Raw genomic sequence first — 17,924 nt, forward strand, 5'->3', positions numbered from 1 at the left:
CAGGGTTGCCACAAACCTTCAATTTGTAAAAAGCACATCGTCTGTTCAGCGCAATAAAGCGAAGCTCAATAAAATGAGAAATGCCTGTATTTGGATAGTGCCAAGAAGCATGGCCATTATTTCTCTGGACAGTCTACTTCTCGCCTGTTTTGTGGCAAGGCCAGGCCGGGTTCCTAAGGTATCTCTGTCCAAAGATCCCATGACCCAGGTAGGAGGTAATGTCATCTACGTTGAACTGCAAGGGGTTGTAGTACTTAAGTTAGCCACGAGAGGGCTCTATTTCTTTATTCCATAGATCTACTGCAATAACAGCTTTTGGGGCCACAGATGTGAAATGCTATTCTGGACACAGTAATTAAACCACATTTAGTGCAATTTACCAAAAATAAGCAAAATGGTTTGTTTGGTGGAATAATAAATTCTGTCATTTCTTTAACCTCCAAATACAAAGAGGGAAACCTTTTAATAAAACGAATTTGTTTTCCAGCAAGCATTCACAGGAATTTCTCCCGTTCCTATCTGGATGGTGGCATTTGAAAAGCAGCAATTCCATATTAAATTCTCCTAAAACTGTCTCTCTCCTTGTTTTTATTTTTTGAAACTAAGTGTCCTAATAAATCTTTCTGAAGAATTGATAGTAAATGAAACGTCAAATAATCTTGAGCTTCCTTCTAAGGCTGGGTATCAGTTAGGGTCCAGTCCGGAAAACTAAAACCACATTTGAGACAGATGGTAGCTATACCTGTGGTGAGCAGAGCGCAATGTATAGAATTGTTGACTCACTACATCGCATACCTGAAACGAATGTAACATTGTGTGTCAATTCTACTTCAATAAGAAAGCTTCTTTAAACCCACATTTGATATTTCAACAGAGGGAGTTTAACATGCAGAACTGATCGCACAGGTGTGAGAGGGCTGAAGGCACAAAAAGCGACCACTGACGTCATCAACGTTACTACCGCTGGAAGTAGCAACTGCTCACAGGGATGAGGAAGCAAAGGGAAGCAGGTGGTCTTATTAAAACCTAGACAGTCCGGAGAAGGGATTTTGTGCTGATACTTTTGAGAGGCGCAATGAGGCTGCTCTTAGCAGTGCTAAAAGTCAATGCCAGGGTGAAGGGTCCTTATGAGACCAAATTCGCAGAAGCGATAAATCCCCACCCCATCCGGGCTCTGACCTTATGTAACGTGCCCCCTACTGGCAGGACATAACGGGGAGCCAGCAGCCAAAAGGGCTGTAGCCCCCACAACCCTGCGAGGAACGTAGAAAGGTAGCTTCTGAGCACAGTTCACTCCCTTGGCTACTCAGTTACTAAATATACTGTCGAAATGTATTCAAAATTCCATATAAAATAATAACTTTTTCCCTGGGCTATAGATGTCCATGTCCTTTTACTACGGCGCACGGAGGTTCTAAGAAATACCGTAGAGAATCCCTTGGGTTTCAGAAAGACGTCTTACGTAATAGAAATCCGACATCCCTTAGCCATCGGGATCAACCAGTACAGTAAGCCCTCCTTCGCCTGCTAGTCCAGCAGGGCGAGGAGCCGCACGAGGCAGACCCGGGGTCTCAACTTCCAAACCACTGGAGCAGTCTTTGTATCACCTGGTGGAAGCGTTTCTCCATTCGAAATCAGGCCTCGGAACCGAAGACCCCAAAGTTGCAGGGCCAGGGAGCTAACGTTCTGTGAGTGGGTACTAGGTGTCAGAGTGAGAGAAGCCACTCCCACTTCCACCTTTGATTCCTGGACTCATGTCAGAATTTTTTTTCCCCTGCAAATTGAGTTCCTTGGTCAGAAGCAATGCTATGTGGAATTCTATGCATGTGAATAAGGCATTATGCAAATGTGATGGTGAAAAGCTTTGTTAAGCATGGGTTTTGTAATAGCCAATACTCATCCTGGCAGAGAAAAATCCATTGGCCAGCAACGTCCTAAAAATTTAGATCTGCCCTCTGTCCTGCCCTTCCCCCTCTTCTTCTTTGTTTCAAGGTGAGGTTTTCTGTTTTTGAGGGCAGATATTGTACAGGCCAAGACACTTACTGACGGTGAATTAGGTTTTCACTATGCCTACATTTCAGCTTGTGTGTCTGTCTGGAGGAAAATGACAAAGGACAATGGGGTGGAGGTCACACACGCATTTGGAGGCAAATGTTCACCTGAAAACAGCTTGACCTCAATCTCAGTATTTATTTTCCTAAGCAGTAGGATTTCACGAAGAATGGTTACTCCACACCTATACACGTTCAATTATGATTTACGTTTATGTTTGCTCTGAAGAGGGAGTATGCAATGTAAATACATTGGTTTTACTCAAAAGGGTCAAGAACGTAAGCAATGTTCCCTCTATTTGTTTAACATCGTTATGGCAGGATTGTTTCCATTTAATGTTAGTTTTCAAGTGGTGATACCTGCTGATATTGGTGATACCAATCTGATATTGCAGCCAATACTTACACCAATAGTAACCCTGCCTAGTGTTTTCATAAGCATTTAAAGAGCTGTAAGCTTACTCCACCACCGAACATTTTCAAGCTGAAATGACAAGGACCAATTCCCAAGGGAAGGTAGAGCTGGAAGACACAGTCCCTAAGTATCGGTCCAATTCCAGATGGTCACTTGGTTTCCTGCAGGACAAAGACTCGTCTCCTCTCCCTCCACTTTGGTTGATCTGACTTTTTCACATTTCAACAGCTTGCTTTGTGGTCAAATTCTCATCACCTTTCTTGACGATGGAAAGAAGAAAGTAGAACTATTTTTTAAATACACATCATCATGAATTTTTTTCAACAAAAATGTAATTGGGGCCTACTTTGTACCAAGAATTGGGGCTGGGCACTGAGTGTGCTGCTGTTATGGGGGTTCTTCCAGGTCAGGCCAGCCTTCGTGGCCCGATGGGGTAGGGTCACAGTAACTGGAAGAGAAGGGCAATTCCCTGGTTCCTCTGCTCATGGGAATCCCAGTCGCATCCAAATCCCTCTTTCTGGTCTGGAGTGTTCTGTGGGGTGTGTCGTCTTCCTCTCCCTGTCCTCTCTAGGGTTATGTACCTTGCATGGCTGAGAATTCACCCTCTGTGACCTCATTCCTGGGGACTATGAAAGCTATACACTGGTAAGCACCAAATATTGAAACCAAAAAACCTGGGTCTGTTGTCAGATTCAAAGGGTGAAGGCCATGCCAGAAACAGGAAACCACACTAATGAGGTCAGGAGCCCGTTGAAATGAAGAGCAGAAGTCCGAGATCTTGCCTTGCACAGGGCCTGGAGGCAGGGCTACCTCCCAGAACTCTTCAAGTTGTGCTCTGCCAGCTCCCACGCGGTCCCTTCACATAAATCACCGGGTGATGGGCACTCCCTCCAGCTGCGTACTGCCCAACCGGCACAACTGTACGAGCTAGGCACTGAGGCTTGGTTTGTGTTTGTCTTGGGCACTGGTGCCACCGTGGTACCTGGAGGACATTACTTCCAGGCCAGGATGGAGCAGACACACCAGCTTCTTCCTCACCTCGCCGTCGTCTGCTCCATGAGAGTACCTCACACCTTCCCATGTCAAGGGTCTTATGCCCTCTCAGAAGCACCTCTGTGCTTAACCCTTGGGCTGATACAGAGTCTAGTGATGCCTACATTGTATTTATCTCAGGCTTATTGAGAAGGTACATCTGCCTGGAAAAAGGCAGTCTGACTATTTCTCCCATTCTGGGGCACTCAGTGCTCTTCAACACCTGTTCCAGCTCGTGGCCCCCTTCACCCTGGCCCTCAACAATCGCCTTTTCTTGGTGAGTGTTGTTCTCATCTACTACCCATCTAAAATATCAGATTATCATCTCTTCCTCGGGCCTTCAGGATTTCTCCCTTCATCTCAGCGCTCAGCTTCTAGTTATGTGGCTTTCTCATGGCGATCTTAGACAGATTCCCCTAACCCTTTATTCAGGTCCAGGAGTAGTCGTTAGCCCCGCTCACAGTTATGTTATCCTTTCAGGTACATGGTAGGATTCCACTTACCCGCTCTCTTTGGAGTTCCATGTGGCATAGGACTGGTTTGTTCAGTGAGATGGGTGCAGATATGAGACTTCCAGGTAGAGAGTTTAGGAGCCAAGGCGTGATGCATCGTGCGCCTTTCAGCTGATGAGAGGACCGAGGAAGCACATGTCACGGTAGAGCCAGCATCATCTGCAACCCTGAATGACTATAATGCGTATAGCCTGCCTGAAGACCTTTGTTGGAAATGTAACATAGGCAAGAAATACACATGGGTTGTGTTAAGAAATTGAAATTTTGAGGTCATTTGTTATTACGGCCTAAACTTACCTACCCTCGCTGATGCAAGATCTTCAAATGTCTGGAGTTGCAATGAGTACACACACTCTAGGCCTTCGTGCTCTACCATCTCCTAAACCAAGATGCTAATCCAGAAAAGAGCTGGGGTGAAGGTGACAGTAATGATCATTTCCTAAAATCAGTGCTGAGATTCACCATCATGACTTCCACCATCTTGAAAGAGATCAACGGGCATGTCTTGGATTCCATGATTGCCACAGTGATGTGACTGCAATGAGGGAGAGAAGAAGGTAAGTGGGACACCGGATTGCAGAGCTGGCTGTTTCAAGAACAGCTGACTCCTTACCAAAGGGCTTCAGCGCTTCATCTGAGCCAGAACAGTAGGAATCTGGCTCACTGTCTGGAATGACAAGAGCAAACATCATTCCTGAGTGCAGGCTCATGTCAACAGAGCCAAAGCTGGAGAGAGCGACTGCGCTCAGGGACCGTTGTTTGTCACTGGTTCCCATCGCTCCCAGCCTTCACTGTCTGCTGGTCCTTGGATGGGGCATATGGCGAGCTCAGCCCAGTTGTGGGATTTTGAGATGTATGACTAATGGAATGTGTTTGGTTAAAATTGTTAAGTTGGCGAATTTGATTTCCATTCTTAGCCTCTGAATATAACCCTCCCTCCCCCATACTGAGGCTCCTTCTGGCAAAGTTGGCTATCAAACAGCTTCTCTTGAACTGTTGTCAGCTGATAAGTACTTCAACAAACAGCATTTTGAATCTCTTCACTGTGTGCCTCATGTGAGAGGCACTGGGGACAGAAAGAGGGTAGAGAAATGTCACTGAGTTACAGCCTCGTGCTGGGTTGGCAGATTACAGCCCATGGGCCAAATCCAGCCTGCAGCAGGCTTTGTAAATAAAGTTTCCTGGGACACAGCCATGCCCATTTGCTTGCACACTGTTTGGGGCTGTTTCGGGGCCATATCTGCAGAGGCGAATAGTTGCAATAGGAACTGTATGGTCCACATGGCCTCAAATATCTACTATCTGGCCCTTGGCAGAAAGTTTGGCAAGCCCTGGCTAGCAGATTATTAGCCTTTCTAGGGGAGTTTGCATTTGGTTGGCAACTCTGAGACTCCAGGGGATACTGTTAAGAGAGGAAGTTCCAGGCAAATCGGGAGCTATTTTGAAGGAGGAAGTCATGTCTAGCTCCTGTCAAAGCACACCCTATAGACAGCTGTCTTCTCTGTCAATCCAGGATAGTGGACTGCCTTTTCCAAATCCCCGCACGAAACTGCAAGCACGGGGAAGGAGAGACAGGTCTCACGGCTGGGGCTGGTCCCCATGGAGGAGTTCTAGAGCATAACTTCCCTGTGGTTCCAGGGGCACCCCTGGGGTCAGGGCAGCCAGCCCAGCTCTGTGCACAGACAGGAGCCAACTTTGACTTCTTTACTCCCGTGGATTTTCTGATGACAAGAGAGTGATTTTTTTGCAAGCCCCAGAGAAAGGCTTCACTAATCCCTTTCTCTCCACGGGCACCAATAAAGGGGTTTCAATAGGGAACTTTGAAGATTCCATCAATTTCTAAGCTAAGGGAAAATGGGAAAAGCTGAGTCGGGCTCAGGGCAGGAAGCCTCTTCGCTGTGCTATATCCATTCCCCATGTGAGAGGATGGCTGGCCGCCCACTGAAATGCCCACCTCTCTCATTGGTGGAGAAGAATCCTGCCCATGGTACCAGGGCCCAAGCAAGTTTCTCTTAGAGCAGGACCAGAGTCTTCTAAGAAACTTGGGGACTTGGTCATACTCCTCCAATGGCCCCTGAATGTGGTCACTTAGCAGAAAGCTGTACTTCATGGGGAACCAGCCAGCTTGGCACCAGGACATGCGTCCTACCAACGCTGCAAATGACACGTTGGCCGGAGTCAGGCTGAGGAGGAAACTTCCTCAGTCTGTGATGCCAACCTCAACGGAGAGGAAAGAAAATCTTACAGGGCTTCAGAGCCCTTCTTCCTCCTCTGACGTTGTCATGGAAACTCAGTCACCCCAGCAAACATGGACAGAGTGTCTGGGGAGCAAGGCAGTGTCCCAATAGAATGCCACCAGAGATGCAGAGTTGTCTGGGATGTGGTTGCATTGCCTTCAGAATCACGAAGCAGAGAGAGGGGAATCTATAAAAGGAATTAAATCCTGGAGTTTGGAGAAAGACACATCTAGGTTTAAAACCTCAACTCCACCACTTACCAGCTATATGACTTCGGTTATATCCATTCATCCATCCAGCAAACGTTAATTGGAGGCCGACTAGGTACCAGGGATCCTGCTAAATGCCAAAGATACAGGATGGCCCGATGTAGAAGAGGCGACCTTTCTCGCTGTCATAGAACTTACACATTCTAATGGAGAAAAACAGACAATAAGCACGTACACAAATAAATTAAAAAAAATACGTCCAGAGATTGGTAGAGGCTACAAAAACCATAGAGTAATGTGCAGGGGTGACTCCGAGCAGCGGCTCTTGAAGAATGAGTAATAAAGGGAGCCTTCTTGGAGGAGGTAGGTTTTGAACGGAGACCTAGGGAAGGAGGCAGCCAGGTGACCATCTGGAGGAAGAGGATTCTAGGAAGAGGGAAGTATTGGTGCAAAGGTCTGCTCCCATGAGTGTCTGAGTTTCAGTTTCTTTGTCTATAAATGGGAAATAATTTACTTAATGGGATTGTTGTAAAGGTTCAATGACGTACACGGCATCTAAAGTGCTTAACTCAAAGCCTAGCCCTGGGGGTAAATGCTCTTTAACATTACTAACTACATAAAAGCGCTAAGGTGCAGTTAATTCTGGGGGCGTGGGGTGAGTGCTGAGTCATGAAGGGCTTGCGTTTGCCTCCCACCTTGCAGAATGGAAAAGGCTTTGGTAAATAGGTTAGATCTTTCAGCGGGTGACTCCTATCTTCCCAGGATCTTCCCTTTCAGATCCTGACCACTCTTCATTATAATAACATGAATATGGTTCTTTACTCCAATCTGCAAATTACATAAAAGCAGGGATTTCTTGGTTTTTTCCCCACCATTCTACTTCGATGATTGAATAATTCATGCCAAACATTTAGTCTTGCATACGTGAATGAATGAATGAATGAATGAATGGTGGAAAGGACGTTGAGGTAGTAAGCACAGCATGAAGTTGAGTCTTTTGGGGAACTGGTAATAGACCAGCAAAGAATGGTGTGGGATCCCAAAAGAGTGACCCTCCTCGTCAGAGAGAACTCCTCCTGCCTGCCTGCCTGCCTTCGAACGAGGACATCAGCTTTTCTCTTGCCTTCAGACTCCAACCAGAACATCAGCTCTGCTGAGCCTCGAGCCCACTCGCCCCCCACTGGAACTACACCGCCATCTCTCCTGGGCTCAGGCCTTCAGGTCAGACTGGGACTACACCATCAGCTGGCCTGTGGCTGCACCATGCTGGCTTACCTTGCAGATCTTGGGACTGGCCAGCCTGCATAATCATGGGAGCCAATTCCTATAAGAAATCTATCTATATATCCTATTGGTTCTGTTTCCCTGGAGAATTCTGGCTAACACAAAAGCCCATCCTAAGGGATCCACTTTAATTTAATCATCCCTTTAAAGACCCTATCTTCAAATACGGCCACATTCTGAGGTATTAGGGATTAGGGCATCAACATCTTATGGGGGAGGAGGGACACATTTCCACCAGTAACAGTGAGCAAATAATCCTTTCTTTGTTCAAGCCATTGTTAACTGCAGCTGAGAACGTATTTAACTGCTCACACCAGGTGTGGGTTCACATACCAAATCTGATGATCCAGGAGGTGTCTTGCTGTATTTCCACGGTAGCATGTTGCAATGTCTTCCATCTTTGATGAGTTACTTAATGGTTAGAATGTGGGCTTGGGAGAAAGCGAGTCTCAAAGGGTGTCAGTTTGATGACTGACTTCTGGGGCAACTGCCAACCATGCTTCAATTTGTCCATTGCCAGCTAACACTAAAATAACACCATGCACCCTTGACGTGAAAGTTGTTTCAAAGCTGGAGTCATCATCCGAGCCTTGGGGTGAGGGAGGGGAGGCTCAGCAGCTATGGCGAGGTAGCTCTCTCAGCCAAACGTACTGAAATATCCCGATGTATGCCTTGCAGCCAATGTCAGCTGCTAATCTGTATGAATTAATGCAGTAATAATTGGGCCGTATTCAGCAAGCACTAATTTCTTTCACTACATCAAATCAAGCCTCACGATTGTTTCGAAATAAACATGCCATCCCCAGAATGCTGAATCCCTCCACCGGCAGCTGGGTTCTGAAGGGATCTGGAAAGGTCCAGGGAGGAGGTTGGGTCGCCGAGTGGTGGGACTCATTCCCGAGCGTGTGAGACCTGATCGAGCCCAACCGCATGTTCGAAGATGAGAGAAGTCAAGCTTCGATTCTGGCCGGTGTCCAAGGAGAGTTCGCTCAGGAGGTTCTGCCTCCTTTAGAACCCTCCAGCTCGACAGCAGGCAGAGTCTGCCCAGTGGCTGTCTCCCTGGGGCTCCTCGCGCCTCGCGAAGGGGGCCTCGTGGTGTCACTGGAGAGAAAGACCCCGAGAGAGACTATTTCAAAGATTCTCAGGTCCGACTGCGAATAAACAGAGGAAGTGTCTAACAGACTCTCACAAGCAAGAAAACAGGAAAACCGAAGAGAGAGAGAGAGAGAGCGAGAGCGAGCCAGTGAGCAGGAGATGCTTTCCTTTGCTCTGCCTGCAGGAGGGGAAGAAGGAGAAAGAAGAACGAGGTCTAGAAAGATGGTAAGGAAGCAGGGCAAGGATTGGTGAGTTATGCCGGACAGAGGACGTGCTGCTTCTCCACATAAGATACTTAACGATCGATTGGTGGGAACTTCAGACGTCTGCCCCAGTCGCTGGGCAGTGCTTTAAGTAAAACCATGAAGGTCAACATTGCAATCTCTCGTCTCTTCTCTCTCTCCCACACACTGTCATATTAATGAGTACCTCCTCCATGCCAGGCCCTGTGCTGGCCCCTGGGGACAAAGCAGACAACGTCCCTGTCTTCCCCCTCCTCTGTTCCTGTCCCTTCTCCCCTCCCTGCCCCTTTCTTCATCTTTCTTCCTCCTTCCCTTTCCTTCTCCCTCCTTCCCTGCCCCCCTCCCTCCCAATCTTTCTCTCCCCCACTTCCCACTCCTCTTCTCCCCCCTCTTCCATATTTGCTGCCTGGCACCCCCACTCCTGATGAGCTGCTTATCTATCCACAAGCTTAGAATGTCAGAGCCTATAAAGCTTCTTTAGATTTCTCTCCTCTTCCCTTCTGTCCTTATCCTGTCAGTCAGGATGAAAGAAATTAAGTTGTGTAAGTCTGTACATTTCTCTGTGATCTTGCTTCCAGGCCTCAGAGCTGCCTGCAAGCTGCCACATCACCTGGGTCTGGATTCAGACATGACAAGCTGTAGGGGTTCTGGGAAACAGGCGCCACCGTGCTCCCGGAGCTCCAAACTTCTGGGTCGTAATTGAAAAGCAGAAAGGAAGCTGTGAATCAAAGCTCCAAGGAAATTGCTTATGGCAATGGTGGCAATGAACCAGAACCCAAAACACGATGAGACTCCAGAGTCACCTTCCAGTTTCTGGAGCAGTGCTGCTGTCTGTGGTGTGCAGGTTGCACACTGCACAAGCTGAGAGTGCAGCTCACCAAGGCGCCAGGCTGTATGCTTTTGGGCATAGCTGTGTCCGCCCCATGCAAGGGATCCCTTGTTAAGTACTTGCCATGCTGTTGGCTCTGGGGCTGCTCTTGCCTAGAGGGGCCATCTCTTTGAACTCCTCACAGAGACACGGGTGAGTGCCTGTGCTGGGCAGGCATATCAGTGACAAGACAACAAATGGACTAACTTTTTAAAGTAGGTGTTTTATTAAAAAAATATTGCTCTTTGAAGTGTGTTTCAGAATTATTGTAAATTTAATGCCATCTCTTACGCCTTTCACATGTGAAAAGTATATCATAATAACTATATATATTATATAACATAAATAAATATAAGTATAGTAACTCCCATTTATGTGAACTTTCTAGGTACCTGGTACTGTACTGGGTGCCTATATATTTTGTTCGCAATTCTTCCTTCCCTGCCTACCTTTGCTGCAGTTCACTGTGGGTGGAATATTCTTCCTGCTCCATTGACTTTGGCCTTAGCTATATGGTATTTTGGGCAATGGAACTGGGCAGAAATAACACCGTGCCAGTTACTTACAGCTGAGGCTATCAGAGACATGGTGAGGTTCTGCCAGCCCTCTTGAGGTTCCATCCTCCACCACAAGAGGAACAGGCCCCCAGGTAATTTTTGTTCTTTGACCTGAAACCAAGACATGTGGAGCACACTTGAACCTGACCCAGAGCTCAGAGTCCAGCCAAGTTCAAACACAGCTGAGTACAGCCAAATCACAGAGAACAGACCCATGAACATGAAATAGATGTACATTGTTTCAAGTCATGAAGAACTGGGGTTGTTTGTTACGTGGCATTATCAATGATAGTGGACGCCTACAGTGCCTGACGTTTCTCTTTTTCAACAAATTCTTATAATCGTTCTTTAAGGTACGTGTTTCTATTTTACATAAAAGAAAACAAGGCTCTGAGACGTTGAATAACTTATTTAAGTTAATGACTATCATTAACGTATTAGCCAGTACTAATATCCAGCTCCGCTTGATTCCAAGTTCCTCATATCATGTCCGGAATATTGATGCAATGTTGCCTCTAGAGATTCTTAACTTGCAAAAATGACACAATTATAGTCAATAAGTTTGTGTTCTATTTACGAAGACAGTAGAACTAATGGATTTTGGTTTTGCAAGATTGCATTCAGAGTGTCTCTCTGCTCAACTGTCAGTTCCACACAACATTCTTTTAAGCAGAATTCATCCTTCCCTCCTCCTCTACCCACCCCAAACTTTCTGTTATTTAAATCTTTAAAAATTTTAAGGTTCTAAATGTGATTCCTGTTTCTCGAGGCTGAGACAACCTGAGGCTGAGGTAGAGTTTAACCTGGCATCTTGTTTGTTGCCAGTATGATAAGCCAGAACCAGATGCAGATCACTGAACTGAAGGATGACTTCTGTCTCCTGATAGCACTTTAGGCAGAAAAAACAAAAAACAAAGCCCTTTGATGTATTGTTAAGTGAAAAGAGCAAGGTGTAGAACAATGTGTAGTGTACATTATTATTTGTGTATTTGAGAAGCATATGCATGTATGAATGTTTATAGTCTTCATAGGATTTCTTCAGAAGAATACTCTAGAAGCTGGTAATAATGGTTCTACCTCTGATAAGGGAACTTAGTGGTTGGTGGGGGGGGGGGCAGAGATGCAAAGAGAACTTTTCCCCCCTGGATATTCCTTTAAAGCTTTCTAAATCAGTGTGCATGTTCATATCACTACTCAAAATAATGGAAAAAATTTTAAAGAAGAAAGCACACCTTCGGTCTACGCCCACTTTTCACCACAGTCAAGCTATGTCTCTTAGGTTTCAGATCCCTTGACGTTTTGAAAAAACTTGGAAGGAGGAGCTGGCCCAAGAGGAGGAGGCCCTTTCTGGCATGTTCTCTTCCGTGTATAGTTGAGGTGTTGCCAGATAAACATCTTTAAAGTCCCCAGAGACAACAGAGACAAAACGATGGGGCATAAACTGGAGCCCATTTGCTTCCACAAGTGAAAGTGATCAGCTGTTTTCTTAAAAACAAGACTTCCCCCCCAAAACGTCCTCTGAACTTGCTCTGAGTTACATTATGAACATTCCAAAAGTCAAAGTCCTTAGATTTCCACCTGAAAGACAAGGATGTTTTTCTTTTAAATTCTAATCATATCACCAGAGTTTATCAATTGTTTCAATAAACAGACATCTATGTCCATTCATTAAAAAAAACCAAAACACAGCAAGGTAAATAAATCAACTTTCAAATCATGTCCTTCTGCAAACACCAGCTGCACCGGAAAAGGAAGGCAGCCTGCTAGCAGGCTCTTAGCGCAGGGCTGGGCTGGGGCTGTCCACATGCATGCCCAGAGCCTGTTAATGTGTCCTACAGCCCACAGGAAAGAACCTCAGCGGAAAACAAGAAGGCAGAACAATTGTGTGAACTTAACTCCCCTTCTTACTCTCTAAACATCTGGCTACTGCATGTGTCAGTTCTTTGACTTGAGCCTTCTCTGGGGTTATTGATAGGGAAAATCTCCACCTGGGTGAGGAGCGGGATGTGGACTGACTACCTCTTCATTAAAGAACAATTAGCACAGACTCAGTTTTTGTTGCAAAATAGTGGAGCAGGTTGGTTATAAGCCATGTTTCTGAAATGGCCCAGCTATGTCTCTGCCAACTCTTTATGGAGTGACTAAAACAAAAGCTGGAAGCCAAGAGACAGTAAGGAGAGCCCTTATGATTAGGGTTATAGAAAAAACAAAACACGCAAGACGCCATCTTGGTATTGGCTAGCCATGGGGAAAATCTCTGCTGTTTAACATAATGCATTTATAAACACAGATGTCAGGGATGAAACAAGTTTATTTTTATAGTTCCGCATCTTACGTTTCCCCAGTTGATTCCTTTTCTTATCTTCTTCTACGTCAGAACAGCCAAACAGGATTCAAATGATGCATTTGGATGGCTTGCTTCCCAGAATTGTCTCTAGTCATTAATGGGACAGACACTTAATTCCACCTGTGGATATGGCAGTTTTGTGATCCTCACAACTGTCTCCACTGTCATGCTCCTCATCTCATTTCACTGGGGTACTTTGAATAACAACCTCTTGAGCTTATTTTGATGGCAGCTAAAAATTCAGTTTGGTTGTGGTATTGCCTGGAGATCGATCAGCTATTAGGTTTCTGTGTCTGTCAAATTTTATCTGTCTGCCTAATTTATAAGTACTTAGAGTCACTTAAATTTGGTTAGGCTGCAAACTTAATTTGCAAGCAGAGCATGATGACTGCTGACTGTATGCAGAGCTTGTAGGGGACTTCTTCCCCTTCTCTTTTGCACCTCCCTCATTAGCACCTGCCCCCTTGGCTGGGTGGGTGAGCGTTAAGAAATGAGGGGCAATGAGAGTGCTGCTGAGCCAGTGCCACCAAAAGGAAATCCAACAGGGCTCAGTGCAAAGTCTTGTGTTCAGACTAGAAAACAGAAATCAGCCACACAATTTTAGATTGGGAGAGACTGAATCAGCAGCCACATACATGAAAGAGATTCGATAGTTTAGTTAACTGCAAGCTTATTTTTTTAAAATTAAACATCATGCAGGACTTACAGTGTATCAACAAGCACTGCTCTAAATATTTTACAAATGGTAACTCTTTTCATTATCATAGCAACTTAATAAGGTGAGTATGAGCATTAGACCCAATTATCAAATGTGGAACTAAGGCATGAAAAGAACACATAACTTGTGTCTAGTTACATAGCTAGAAAGGACCAGAGCCTTAATACAGACTCATGCGATCTGGCTAGAGACTCTAAGCTCTTAAGGCTGTACCTTGGTGTAAGCCAGTAGTGGGTGTAACTGATAGAAAACAAAATTTTTTTTAAAGATTTTATTTATTTATTTGACAGAGAGAGATAGCCAGTGAGAGAGGGAACACAAGCAGGGGGAGTGGGAGAGGAAGAAGCAGGCTCATAGCGGAGGAGCCTGATGTGGGGCTCGATCCCATAACGCCAGGATCACGCCCTGAGCCAAAGGCAGACGCTTAACGACTGTGCCACCCAGGCGCCCCAGAAAACAAATTTGAAGTAGATTTTGTTTAATGTTGTCACTGAATAAAGCTCATTAAATGAAAACTGTGAAGATCAAAGCCTCTCTTAAAAGAAAAATAGGTGTCCAAAAATCTATGTCAATTGTTTCAAGTAATAGTGAACAAAGTGAAATTCTAGAACCTTAAAAATAATTAATATTATCTTTATAAATTTGATATGACGATGTTACACCCATAATTTTGTGATCATTTTGGTAGAAACTATCAACTAGAAATATCAGGGTAATGTTTCAAGTCAAATTAACCTCCTGGGTCTTCAGTCTCATTTGTCCAATGTGTAGAATGAGTTTGATAATTTCCTAATCCCTTCAAGTTTTAAAAATTCTAATATTCCCCTGAATGATCTTTCAGGTCAGTCATGAATTCATTTATTCAGTCATGAAACTGGCATTTTTCTGAGCATTTACTTTTTTACAAGGCATCTTGCTGATATCATGGAGAATGGTGTGATGAGAAGGGGAGCCTAGGGAGCTATAATGCAAGCCCATCAAAGTTCTTGGACAGTGTATCAGTTCGTGTTCTTAGCTGCAGACAACATCATCACTCTTACCTTCTTTGTATAAAGAGGGATTTGGTAGGGGAATTTTAAACACTCACAGAATCTTTGGAAGAGCTAAAGGAATAATTTCTGAACTGATGCTCTTGGAACGATGCCTAAAGCCACCTCGAGAACTGGCCTGACACGATGCCTTGCACTGACTCTAGAACCAGCTGGATGTCTTCCACTGTCTACAACAGCAACATGGGTGTTCCGTGCTCCTCTTGTTTCCATAACTCACTTCCAAATCAAATCCTGTCATGGGTGTGTAGGATTGGAAGAAAGTGAATAATGGTGGTGTTTTGTGGAGGGATGGGTTATGTGGGAAAAATAAACTTTGAGGGGGATTCTATTTGGAACAGACAGGACCCATAGTTTGGGGAACTATTAAAATGTAGAAAGAGTGTTCAAGAGGTTTTTGGCAGCCATGAGTAACAAATGTCTGCTACAGATATTTCTCTCAGTTCAGCACTGGGAAGGCTCTTATTTAAGAGTAGTATTGATTTATGTTTGTTTGAGATATTTACAACTGAAACTTAATCCTTATGATGATGGTAATAATGGTGATGATGATGGTGGTGATTATTCATAGAGGATTTTTCAATATTTTAGCCACTGTCTTACATGTTATAATGGAAATATTATTTTATGTTTGGGTGGAGTAAACCCCTCTTCAATGGTGAAGGTAACCTATGACCAAGGCACAAGTCAATCAGCATATTCCATTCCCTGGCCCAGTAATAAGTTCAAGGATGGGCATTTGAAGGTCTTCAGATCAATGAGAGTCAGGCTTAGGACTTTCATTTGATTGTTGGGCTGGAACGTAGGAGAATAGGCTCTGTGCTTCTCGGCTGCCATCTTGCCACCATGTGGAGCCTTGAACAAAGCCAAAAAAGGAGAGTAGGGCTAGAATTGGAGAAAGATTAAGTTCTGGTGACAGCATTTGAGCCCTTGGATCAAGCTACTGCTATAATTGGCATACCTCCCAAATTTTCATGTAAGTCAACAAATTCCCCTTTTCTGCTTAAACCACACCGTCATGTTTTCTGTGACTTTTTTCCAAAGTTGTCTTAATTTCTACACATACATGAATTCTTTAATTCTCAAAAATACCCCCATCAAGTTAAGAATATTATCACATTTCAGATGAGGACACAAAGGCTCAGAAAGATTAGTAACTTGCTCAAAGTAACAAAACTTGTCCATATGACTTCAAAGCACAGGTCCTTAACCTCTTATGTTATGGAAGGGCATTGAAGAGTGTTGGGTAGGTGGTAGCACTGTGAAAAGCAGACCTTATGGACTGATAGTAAGCTGCCCTGGATGGCAGGGAAACACTTTACATTTCCTTTATATTCCCTGCCATGGCTAGGTACACACTCTGCTCAGGCTGGCTCTCAGAATGCACTGCTTGCTTCCTGAGTGAACCGGCAAAGGAGGTAACTGAATGCCTCCAGTCTGGGAGGATAAGAGAGATTAACAATCTCCACCTGTATGAAGGGACATCATATAAATGACAAGGACATGAGTCTATACAACCCTGGCTAGAGAACAAGGGTATGTGTAGGGGTGTCTGTGTTGCAGGAAGATGAACAAAGGTTTAACATCAAACAGAGCCTTCTATTCTCAATGCTATGCAATGCTACAGACTCATTTTCTGGAAATATTAAAGAAAGAACAATAAAATGATCTTCCTAGCCTACTGATATTTCTCCTTCTCATGTTCTCTTCTTCTGTGGCAGTTTTAAAACATGGCTCTCAAGGTGTTTGGCATTCCTGCTGTGGAAAGTCTAGGGGTCTTCTCTCTCTTGCCATTGAATCTGGCCTCTGTGACTGCTGGACCAATAGATTATGGCAGCTTCCATTTTATGCTTCTTGGAACATTTGCTCTTTGAATCCAGCCACCATGCCTGCAGGAATCCAGTAGCTTGTGGAACATCCCACATAGAGAAGAACTGATGCCCCCGACCAATGGTCCCTGTGCAGCTCTCAGCTGACAGCCAGCACCTACTTGTCAGCCATGCGAGTGAGCCATCTTGAATGGTGCCCCAGCCCCTCATTGATTCTCTCCAGCAGATGCCACATGGGACATTGATAAGCCATCCCCACCATGCCCTGCTCAAATTGAAGATACATAAACAAAAACATGATTGTTTTAAGTCATTAGGTTTCACAATGGTTTGTTTACAGCCATAGAGAACTCTCCCATTCCAGCACCCTGAGGTTAGAGAGGGCAGGCTGATCATCCAGGGTCTTAGGGGCCATCATCATGGATCTGGCTTACCCTGAAGAGGAATGAAGAGCCATTGGATGATTTTGATAAAGATATGACCTGATTTTACTAGTGTTTAGCATGGCCACCCTGTTAAGGTAGATTAAGAATAGACTGAAGGTAGATATGGTGAACGAGTTAAGAATTTGCAAGTATCCAGGCAAGAGATAACAGTGGCTCATACCAGAGTAATAGCAACACAGGGGATAAGAAGTGGTCAGATCCCAAATGTATTTTGAAGGAAGAGCGAACGGGATTTCTTAATGGATTGGATATGCAATACGAAAGAAGGAGAGGGATTGAGGGTGATGCATGGGTTTTTGTCCTGAGTAATTGGAAGAATAGGGCTGCCATTATTTGATGCGAAGGCTAAGGAAAAGCAGATTTGGCAGCTAAGAACAGGAACTTGCTTTTTGATATGTCCAGTTAGATACCTCAGTAAAGATGTTGAGTAGGTAGACAGATCTATGAGTCTGGAGTTCAGGAGAGAAGCCAGGGATGGAGATATAAATTTGGGAGGTATCAAGCACAGAGATGGTATTAAAACTATGAGATTGAATAAGACCACCAAGAAAGTGAGTGCGGATGGAAAAGAGGAAAAAGTCCAGCATTATGAGGTCTTGGTCAGGAGATGAGGAGGAACCAGCAAAGGATGCTGAGAAAGAGCAGTAAATGAATGGAGAAAAACAAGGAGAATGTGGTGTCCTGGAAGGCAGATAAAAGGAGTGTTTCAGGAGAAGAAAGTAGTCACCTTGGCTAATTTGCTGATAGGGCAACTGTGATGAGGGCTGAGAACTGACAACCAGACTTGGTAAAGTACCGATCACTGGGGGATCTTAATAGGGTCTTAATAGGCAAAAACCTCAAGTGGGTTCAGGGGAATGGAGAGAGGGGTTGGAGACAGTGAAGACAGACAAATTTTTCAAGGAATTTTATGAAAAGGGAAAAGAGAAATGAGGTGGCAGCTGTAAGGGAAATGAATCGAGAGAGGTTTTATATGGAAGAAATAATATTTATACATTGGTGGGTAAAGTTAATAGAGAGAAAAAATAATAAT

The sequence above is a fragment of the Ursus americanus genome, chromosome 8, assembly GCF_024610735.1.
Source record: "Ursus americanus isolate L20-20 chromosome 8, mUrsAme1.1.p, whole genome shotgun sequence".
NCBI lineage: Eukaryota > Metazoa > Chordata > Mammalia > Carnivora > Ursidae > Ursus > Ursus americanus.